The sequence below is a fragment of the Scyliorhinus canicula genome, chromosome 21 (genome assembly GCF_902713615.1).
Source record: "Scyliorhinus canicula chromosome 21, sScyCan1.1, whole genome shotgun sequence".
In the NCBI taxonomy this organism is placed as follows: Eukaryota; Metazoa; Chordata; class Chondrichthyes; order Carcharhiniformes; family Scyliorhinidae; genus Scyliorhinus; species Scyliorhinus canicula.
Genome location: NC_052166.1, coordinates 39,540,823 through 39,549,805, shown reverse-complemented (window position 1 = coordinate 39,549,805; position 8,983 = coordinate 39,540,823). Strand labels below are relative to the sequence as shown.

The 8,983-nt window shown below is 44.6% G+C and overlaps 1 long non-coding RNA gene across 2 annotated transcripts; it reads left to right on the top strand.

Moving 5' to 3' along the window:
- The first annotated feature begins 1,080 nt into the window (after positions 1 to 1,080).
- Positions 1,081 to 7,738, top strand: LOC119955845. 2 transcript variants are annotated; one of them, XR_005458538.1, is made up of 3 exons: positions 1,081 to 1,308; positions 5,758 to 5,848; positions 7,134 to 7,738. It is a non-coding gene; the product is annotated as an uncharacterized LOC119955845 (long non-coding RNA). The 2 variants fall into 2 exon arrangements; XR_005458539.1 differs by lacking the exon at positions 1,081 to 1,308 and adding an exon at positions 2,036 to 2,075.
- Positions 7,739 to 8,983: the final 1,245 nt, after the last annotated feature.

Sequence of the window (8,983 nt, the reverse complement as noted above, 5' to 3'; positions counted from 1 at the left end):
GGGGGGATGTGATACATACGGTCTGGGGGTGTTACAGTTATTATGGGTTATTTTGTTGCATTTCATTGTTTGTCATTATGTTTTATATTTTCTGTAAAAAATTCCAATAAAAATTATATTTAAAAAAAAATAACTGTAAACTATAAATGGCCCGCCGCACCAGGCCCAGGAGTAGGTTCACAAGGAGGCAGGTAGATTGGCCACTTAAGTGTCCAAAAGGTTAGGTGGGTTACAGGGATAGGGTGGCGGTGTGGTCTTAAGTAGGGTGCTCTTTCCAAGAGCCAGAGCAGACTTGATGGGTCTATGGGCCTCCTGTAAATTCTATGATTCTCGAGGTGCAATGTACATTCTTATGCAAGTTCATTAGCCTTCAAAGTTAGCCCTGATTCTCTTGCCTCACAAGTTGCGTGATCCTAGTGTCTCCAGCATTTTCAGTCTTTTAGGTTCCCAACACATTGATGGTCGTTTATTTTTGCACGCAAATGCAAATCGTTGTTGAACACCCAGTGAAAGGGCTTGTCACTTGACATGAATACTACCATCAAGAATTGAACTGCAAATGCATTTCAAGGTTGCAAAAGGAGCGCAAACGGCCGCTGTCACCTGCATTTCAAACTCGGATACTGGGCTTGTCAACTCTGGCCGAACACATTGCCGGAGGTCACATCAGCACTCGCTCAAAATTCGGTCAAGACGCATTTTTCAGAAAAAAAATCACCCCCACCCCAAAAAAGCTTTTACCTCCTTTAGAAAATGAATTAAGAGCGCAGTTTCTGCAAGAGGAATTATTCGCCGCACCGCACAAGAGGTTAATGTCTAATTCTGAAGGTACCGGGATTGTTGGCAATCGTGCCCGGATACTGCAAATATATATATATAATGTATATGAACAACATTATTTACTCAAAGTAACAATAAACAGAACTTGACACAAGAGCGCTGCCTTTAAGATGTTGGATTCCAGCCGCTCTGCCGTACATCCCCCGTCTGATCCAGTTTCCCGCCCAAAATAACGGCGCGGCGATTTTAAAAAACGGTTTTATTCCTTTGTTTAAACGACGAGGTCATGATGACCAGGCTTGGACTTTCGCCGTTCCCAGCAGGGAAGTACCTGGATTTGAATACAACCATGGAAAACTGGAGTGGTCGAGCACCCAAATCCCGAGAGTGACCTCCCGAACCCCGGGAATGACCACCCGAGTGATCACCCGAACCTCAGAATGACCACTTGCCCTGGGTGACCGCTCAACCCCTGGCAGTGCCAAATCCCAGGAGTGACCTCCTGCCCTCAGTGACCACCCGACCCCTGTATGTTGTTTAACTTTTTTCAGCACTTTTATTTATTGGTTGCAAAGATATGGATGATGAGAAAATGTGTTGTTTAATGTGTGATGACCCTCACGAGCAAACACTAATGGTTCTCCCCGTGGGGCCCGTGGAGTGTGTGTTTCCCTGGTAGCAGGCAGAGGCCCATTTAGCTGGGGTTTGTAAAATAGTACCATATGATGCAGGCACAAAAGATTGGCCCCAGTATGCCAAAGGAATGCGATAATTATTTTTCGGGCAAATGGCATAGATGGCTAGCAATCCTAACCACTTGCGAGCCCCAAGATTCAGCATCATTAAAAGCCTGACCGACCCGGCAGTCCCGTACTCAAAGTCCTTCAATGGGTGACTCTTAACTGCCCCCTCAGTGGCAATTAGGGACGGGCAATAAATGCTGGCACAGCCAATGACGCCCACGTTCCATGATAGAATTAAAAAATGACCTGATAGTGGTGACTGCCTAAGACCCTAAACGATCTATGACACTTGTTATGTGAGAGTACCTTTAAGAAATGAATGTTTAAGCAATGTACCTTTAAGAAAATAGTGATGTCAGAGAGTGGGTGGAGCTGAGCTCAGTTCAGCCATTTTGAGGTTAGGTCTGGGTTTTAGTTTCAGTTTTGAGACAACAGCTTGGGAGTGTCTGTTTTGCTGAGAGCTGCAGGAAGAAACACCGAGCTGGTCTGTTGATGTCTGCAAATCCAAATACTATAAATATATTGAATATAACCTCATGTCTGTTTTTGAAGGTTTGTTAAGTCTTTTGGATGTTTAAAGGAACAGTTTGCAGGATTGGGTAGTGTATTATTTTCGGGGTTATCTTGGAAGTAAGGGGTGTTAAGAGATCCAATGTTTATTTAAAAGGTTAATTTGAGTTCATGGAATAAACATTGTTTTGTTTTAAAAACCACGTGTCCATAATTGTAATACTACACCTGGGGAACAAGCCGTGTGCTTCAAAAGCAACAATCCATTAACGGTGGGGGTTGGTTAAACTCCATGATACATTTTGGGGTTCTGAAAACACCTCTCCCATAACACACTGCAATGTTATAGATTCAACACGGCTGGAAGAATCCCCACGGTAAAAAAAGTTCCACCAGTGCGTCAATGGGCAGCACTTTATCACAGACCAAAAACCTATATTGGGGCTCTTTAAAGAGGACAAGGCAATCCCACCCATCATCTCAGCGCAGATCCCATGTTGGGCACTATTATTTGTGGCATACCAGTTCACTTTTGAGCATTGCTCAGGAACTCAAATAGCAAATGCAGATGCCCCAAGTCACCTACCGCTGCCCACGAGCCTTGCGCTCAACCAGTGATGGACAAAGTCATTATGACTCTAAATTTCAAGGACACCCTGCCAATATCCGCCACTTGGATCCAAACTTGGACCGAAAAGGACCCTATACTGGCAAAGCTATGCCGCGTCATCCTAAGAAGCAGACTACAAGGACGCCCCAAAGAGGACTTAAAACCCTTTCCTCGTAAAATTCCAGGAATTAAGTGTGAGACAATATCATCCTCTGGGTAGCCTGAGTGATCGTCCCGCGCCAAGGTCAGTACCCAATATTACAGGAGCTAGACAGTGGGAAGAATTTAGGAATTTAAAATGTATTGTATGTATTTGCTGAAGTCCTGTTTTAAAAGAATCCTGGTTTGAAAGGTTTTGGGAGCCAGAGGTGCAATTAAAGCATCATGAACATCTGGGCTAATGAATGTTTTTTTGTATTAAGAGGGCCCCCTGATGGCGAAAGCTTGGGCTAATGGATTTTTGCTGATATTAAGAGCATTCTCCGGAGAGTAGATAGTTGGAGACAGGGTCATCATTCCTTGCTTTTGTACTCTATGCCCCTACTTATAAAGATTGTCAAAAACCTATCTTGTTCACTAATACCTTTTTAGGGAAGGAAATCTAGCATCCAAAACTGGATTGCCCCATATGGGTGGCACGGTGGAACAGTGGGGGGGAGCGACAAGGCAGCACAGTGGGTAGCACAGTTACTTCACAGCTCCAGGGCCCCAAGTCGATTCCCAGCTTGGCTCGCTGTCTGTGTGGAGTCTGCACGTTCTCGCCGTGTCTGCGTGACTTTCCTATGGGTGCTCCGGTTCCTCCCACAGTCCAAGGATGTGCAGGTTGGGTGCATTGGCCATGCTAGGTTGCCTTGAGTGTCCAAAAAGGTTACGTGGGGTTGCTGGGTTATGGAGATAGGGTGGAGGCGTGGGCCTGGGTGTGGTGATCTTTCCGGGGGCTGATGCAGACTCGATGGGCTGATTGGCCTCCTTCTGCACTGTAAATTCAATGATTCTATGAGACATTGTTAAGCTTAGTAAGATGAGGTAACTAATGGGAGGGGCTAAAGTACCAGGCATTGATCAGAGAAGCAGAGATTGTTCAGTTGGTTCCTGGAAGTCAAACCATGAAGACAGTTTTTGAAGACCTTAGCTAGAGATCCTGAAATGCTCTGACACGATTCAGGTCTATCTCTTAAAACAGTCTCAAAGAAAATCTGTTAAGCAAATATGCTTGGATCTGCTAACTGTATTTAAAAGTGGGTGTTTATTTAAAAGTGGATGTTGATCTCAGATGGGTTTGTTTCAGTGGAAATAGAGATAGCATAAGGGTATTGTTTTCATTGTAATATCAAGCATTGTTTAAGGGGTAATATTTTTCTGTAGTACTAAAACTAACTATACTGTAATAGTGATAAAGTTTTTTTAATATACCATATCCATATTTGTGTGTTAAATCACTCCTGGAGCAAAGTATCCTTTACTCACAATCTTACAAAATTACAATAATATATTTGGGTTCCTGTTCAGTATCCTAGCCACTGTTGGCGTCTGGTGTGGGATCATAGCAATAGTGACCACCTAGGAGTCTCAAAAATGAAGATGCTTCCAAGGAGCTATGTCTCGTGGGCCGGACCTGACGTGGAGATTGACAACATGGTGAGACAGTGTCCGCCCTGCCAAGAGAATCAGAAGCTCCCACTGACACCTCAATGGGAATGGCCAAGGAAACCCTGAGAATGAGTGCATGCAGATTTCGCCAGGATCACTCATGGGATCTATATTTCTAATCTTAATTGACACCCATTCCAAATCGATGGACGTGCATCGGATGGCCTCCATCACTTCCAGCACCACCGTAGAGAAATTCCAACAGTCATGCAGCACCCATGAAATACCGGAGGTCCTCGCAATGGACAACAGGACCCCTGTCGAAACAGGAGGCCCAGAAGAAAAGCCACGACAGCCAGAGACCAGACAAGGTCTTTCAGCCAGGAGCTATCGTCCACGTCTGCAGCTTCGGAAACGCCCCCTTGGGTTCTGGGAGTCGTAATAGAGAAAATGGAGCCCGTATCATATAAGGTCAAAATCAGAGAAAATACCTGAAGAAAACATGAAGACCACTTCAGAAGCAGGAACCCCCTTACTGAGGAAACTACTGACGAAACAGCACCTTCAACATCCTTCATGCTAGCCTCAGGCAGAGCCTGAGAGTCAGGCAGCAAGACAACGAGGATCGGGGCTCCGAAATGTAAGTAGAAGTGACAAAATCCCAGCCCGAGGTCACCGTCAAGGAAGAGCCAACAGCAGCGGCCTTTCGATGCTCATCATGGAAGAGATGATTCCCCCACCCACTAAATGCCCCCCCAACCCGGTCCCACTGACGGTAGGCACATGGCCACATACGAAGAGGCAAAGAAGGCCCCATTGTCGCGAGAACGAGGAAGAACATTCGGATTTTGGGTTGGGGGGGAGGGATGTAATAACTCCCCACGAGGGCCACAGAGGATCACTAATAGATCTCCTCGTGGGGCTCGTGGAGTACGGGTTTCCCTGATAGACGGAGGCCCGCCCAGCTGGCATTCGTTAACTGAGCCCTTTACATGCTGGCTCTAACCTGGACTGATAGTGCTGGTAGTCCTAAATTGGGTCTCTGATTGTTGTACACCACAGTAGTGGCTACTTTTGTATCATAAACCACGATCCTTCCAGCTTGTGTCTCCTGGATTGTCACAGAGTGACAGTCAAGAATCATCAAACAAGTAACGAAGAGTTTATTCATTTCACACTTGGGAAAGGCATGACAAGATAGATTTGTTCGGTGAGTTTTGGTTTGGGGCATCAGAATGTGTGGTGCAATCTTCTCTAATACATCCAACGAGAGCTAGAAAGCCTAAAGCATCTGGGATTTCCAAACCCATAGTCATTCTGTAAGGGATTAATATACAGATAAATTCAAGCTACATTACTTAGATTTTCCAAAAATATAGAAAACTTATTAATACATAAATACAGCATAGGTTTTCCATTAATCTATTATTGAAAATGCACTCAAATATATGATGTAATATATGGCTCAGAATGTGATCATTTACTGTTGTGAAATTTAATGTTTTCTTGTTTTTTTTCTTTCAGCCATACTTCAATTCCCAATATCCATTTGGGCTATTCAAGCTGTTAGATAGCATATTTGTGCACAAGAAGAAGATTAACTAATGTCAACCACGTAAGTTATTAACCATTGACAACAAAGCACCATAGAAACCTGTCCCCACTAGAGAGAGGCAATAAGTTGTATATAGGTTTATGGGCGCCACCTTCACAAATACTGAATCAGAGGAGATTTTTACTTAGGACGTTGTTCGGACTCTTATTGCAATTTTCAGGTGGGCATGGGTAAAATTTGCAACTCAATTGCTCCATTGCTGTTCCAGTCAGGACGTCCTACATCCCAGTCGACCCAAATTGTCGATGTCTAAGATTGGCAAGAGGCATCAGGACACAATGGTGTCTGCAGCTCCCTTGCCACATTCAAATGTGTCAGGGTCCTTAGAATTGTGACCACCACATTCCCACTGGAACAACCATCAGCCCTAAATGAAGGGACTGAATGAGAGGTGATCAGATAGAACTAAAGATGTAACATTGCCCTCAACAAATAATGCATTATTGAAGCTTGCAATGAACCATTACCTGATAACATTTTCAATATTTGATTAGTGAAAATACCCATTTGTCATTTGATACACCTTTCAAAATATACTACTGTAAACACAAGGCTGAAAACAGTTGCTAATGTTAGCTTAACAATTTTAACCTGGCTTGACTTCCAATATACTTTCGTTAAATTAATGCATAAATTATGTACAAGGTTTTCCTCTCTACACATTAAATAATTCATAATAATTTATCAACTTTATCAAGCTTGCTAGCTGCATAACCAAAATTAGAAGTATATTTTGATAACTCCATAGTCTCATTCTGCTTGTTAGGATCTCTCCTTAGTGTTGGGTGGGGTTACTGGGTTATGGAGATAGGGTGGGGGTGTGGGCTTGGATAGGGTGCTCTTTCCGGGGCCCGGTACAGACTCGACGGGCCGAATGGCCTCCTTCTGCACGGTAAATTCTGATTCTGTGAAAACCACTGGTCAGGCTACTAACCACAAGGTCAAGGTCAGGAGAGGGAAGTGAGTAGTCAGTTTTGATATAAGGAATTCACGGGTAGCATAGTGAATGTGCGACCCAAATTGCCAGAGCAAAAGGCAGGCAGATGGTCCAGGCAAATTCAGGCAGGTTCTGAGGGTTTTATAGAATAGAATCAATGAATGTACAGTGCAGAAGCAGGCCATTCAGCCCATCGAGTCTGCACCGGCCCTTGGAAAGAGCACCCTACACAAGCCCACACCTCTGCCCTATCCCCATAACCCAGGAACCCCACCTAATCGTTTTGGACACTAAGGGCAATTTAGCATGGCCAATCCACCTAACTTGCGCATGTTTGGACTGTGGCAGGAAACCCACGCAGACATGGGAAGAACGTTCAGCCTCTGCATAGACATTGACCCAAGCCGGGAATCGAACCTGGGACCCTGGAGCTGTGAAACAACTGTGCTAACCACTGTGCTACTGTGCCGCCCATCAACGAATGAAAGAAGTGACTGAGAAATGTGAAAAATGTTACGTAATTCTGAACATGGCGGTCTGCCAGCTGGGCTACAATCATTTTTTGGTTATGTATGTTCTTATGCTCCCAAACTGTTGAAGAATATAACAGGTAGAGGGATAGATTTTAAAAAAACATAATTGTATTAAGGGGATATGAGGTAACCTTGAAAGTCAATGTTCAGTGTTTTCTGTTTTCAAGACCGCAAGATACAATTGCTCGCTTGTACTCCAACAAAAATGTATCCAGATAGTTAAGGTGCTGCACACAGCAAACATCCCCAGTATTACACATGAAACTGTAACTTCATTAGCATCATAATGCCAAAGCGATATAGAACAAAGAACAAAGAAAATTACAGCACAGGAACAGGCCCTTCGGCCCTCCCAGCCTGCGCCGATCCAGATCCTTTATCTAAACCTGTCTCCTATTCTCCAAGGTCTACTTTCCTCTGTTCCCGCCCATTCATATACCTGTCTAGATGCTTCTTAAATGATGCTATCGTGCCCGCCTCTACCACCTCTGCTGGTAAAGCGTTCCAGGCACCCACCACCCTCTGCGTAAAAAACTTTCCACGCACATCTCCCTTAAACTTTCCCCCTCTCACCTTGAAATCGTGACCCCTTGTAACTGACACCCCACTCTTGGGAAAAGCTTGTTGCTATCCACCCTGTCCATACCTCTCATAATTTTGTAGACCTCAATCAGGTACCCCCTCAACCTCCGTCTTTCCAACAAAAACAATCCTAATCTACTCAACCTTTCTTCATAGCTAGCACCCTCCATACCAGGCAACATCCTGGTGAACCTCCTCTGCACCCTCTCTAAAGCATCCACATCCTTCTGGTAATGTGGCGACCAGAACTGCACGCAGTATTCCAAATGCGGCCGAACCAAAGTCCTATACAACTGTAACATGACCTGCCAACTCTTGTACTCAATACCCTGTCCGATGAAGGCAAGCATGCTGTATGCCTTCTTGACCTCTCTAACCTGCGTTGCCACCTTCAGGGTACAATGGACCTGAACTCCCAGATCGCTCTGCACATCAATTTTCCCCAAGACCCTTCCATTGACCATATAGTCCGCTCTTGAATTTGATCTTCCAAAATGCATCACCTCGCATTTGCCTGGATTGAACTCCATCTGCCATTTCTCTGCCCAACTCTCCAATCTATCTATATTTTGTTGTATTCTCTGACAGTCCTCCTCGCTATCTGCAACTCCACCAATCTTAGTATCATCTGCAAACTTGCTAATCAGACCACCTATACCTTCCTCCAGGTCATTTATGTAGATCACAAACAACAGTGGTCCGAGCACGGATCCCTGTGGAACACCACTAGTCACCCTTCTCCATTTTGAGACACTCCCTTCCACCACTACTCTCTGTCTCCTGTTGCCCAGCCAGTTCTTTATCCATCTAGCTGGTACACCCTGAACCCCATACGACTTCACTTTTTCCATCAACCTGCCATGGGAAACCTTATCAAACACCTTACTAAAGTCCATGTATACGACATCTACAGCCCTTCCCTCATCAATTAACTTTGTCACTTCCTCAGAGAATTCTATTAGGTTTGTAAGACATGACCTTCCCTGCACAAAACCATGCTGCCTATCACTGATAAGTCTATTTTCTTCCAGATGTGAATAGATCCTATCCCTCAGTATCTTCTCCAACAGTTTGCCTACCACT